General features: G+C 45.5%; 1 protein-coding gene across 1 annotated transcript in view; it reads left to right on the forward strand.

The window, feature by feature from the left end:
* USP7 (ubiquitin specific peptidase 7 (herpes virus-associated)) overlaps positions 1-646 on the forward strand; it is a 36598-nt gene that overhangs the window by 6189 nt on the left and 29763 nt on the right. The gene's annotated exons all lie outside the window — the stretch shown is intronic.

The following is a 646-nucleotide window of genomic DNA, read 5'->3' on the forward strand; positions in this document are numbered from 1 at the left end:
ATCCTGCTGCAGAGCCCTCAGGTGTCCTCTCCAGTGGGAGAACTCCATCTTGCACCAAATCTCACAAAGCTCGTTGCTCACTCTGAATGAGAAGTTGCTCTTTTTCATAGTTACTGCAGTTTAGAAGGTGAGTGCTCAGTGCAGAACATAAAGGAAAAAGTTGTGGTTTTGCATTGTAGTAAGTGTATTAACAAGTCACAGGAGAAGTGCAGAGCCCTCAGGTGTCCTCTCCAGTGGGAGAACTCCATCTTGCACCAAATCTCACAAAGCTCGTTGCTCACTCTGAATGAGAAGTTGCTCTTTTTCATAGTTACTGCAGTTTAGAAGGTGAGTGCTCAGTGCAGAACATAAAGGAAAAAGTTGTGGTTTTGCATTGTAGTAAGTGTATTAACAAGTCACAGGAGAAGTGATTCATGTACAAGTAGTCCCAGAAAAAGGATCTTCAGAAGCAGCACCTGAGGTGCAGCTGGTGGAGCTAAGCACACAGTAATGCCACTGCACAAGGCAGTGACAAGACCTTGTCTGAGCTGATGCTCAGACTGATTATCCTGCAGAAGTAGGATGGTTTTGAACAGGAATGCTCCTAAAGAAGTGCTGCTGAGACAGTTTATCTTGTGGGAAGGAAGGAGGGCAGAACTGCCTCCTC

This window comes from Acanthisitta chloris, unplaced genomic scaffold (assembly GCF_000695815.1).
Source record: "Acanthisitta chloris isolate BGI_N310 unplaced genomic scaffold, ASM69581v1 scaffold24337, whole genome shotgun sequence".
Lineage (NCBI taxonomy): Eukaryota > Metazoa > Chordata > Aves > Passeriformes > Acanthisittidae > Acanthisitta > Acanthisitta chloris.